A 768-nucleotide genomic window follows, 5' to 3' on the forward strand; every position below is an offset into this window, starting at 1 on the left:
GGGCGAGGCGGCGGCGGGCGAGGCGGCGGCGATGCGGGCGGTGGCGGCGGCGGAGTCGGCGGGCGCGGCGGTGGTGGTGCGGGTGGTGGCGGTGGAGGCGGCGGGCGAGGAGGCGGTCCAGGCGGCGGGCGAACCGGCGGCAGAGGCAAGGGCAAGGGCGGCCGCCAGAAGCGGGGAGGCGGTCCGGGTGGTGCAACCACAGCAGGTGCGCGCGTGGACGCGGACCCGGCGGAGGAGGATGCGGTTGCGGTTGCTGAGGCGGCGGCGGCGGCGGCAGCAGCGGCGGCAGCGGAGGTAGCGGCAGCAGAGGCAGCGGCAGCAGAGGCAGCGGCAGCAGAGGCAGCGGCAGCAGAGGCAGCGGCAGCAGAGGCAGCGGCAGCTGAGGCAGCGGCAGCTGAGGCCGCGGCAGCAAGGGCGGCAGCCGCAGAGGCGGCGGCAGCAGAGGCGGCGGCCAAGGCGGCAGCAGTAGAGGCGGCAGCAGTAGAGGCGGCAGCAGCCGAGGAGCGAAGGAAGCGCGCCCGCTTGGAGGCCGAGGCGGCGGCAATAGCGCGCAAAGCTGCTGCAGCGCGGCGAGTGCAGTCGGCCGGCACGGCATTTGCGCTGCTCGGCGAGAGCAAGCGCGCGGGAACGAGGCGACTCGTCAGCGCATTGAGACTTCCACTCCCCCTCTTTAGGCGAGAGCAGTGATAGCGACGGTTCTCCCTCTAGCGAGGCCAGCGACGACGAAGCCCAGGACGGAGTTGAGGAGCTCGTCGAGGCCCAAATGGA

This window comes from Emiliania huxleyi, assembly GCF_000372725.1.
Source record: "Emiliania huxleyi CCMP1516 unplaced genomic scaffold EMIHUscaffold_849, whole genome shotgun sequence".
NCBI classification, from domain to species: domain Eukaryota; phylum Haptophyta; order Isochrysidales; family Noelaerhabdaceae; genus Emiliania; species Emiliania huxleyi.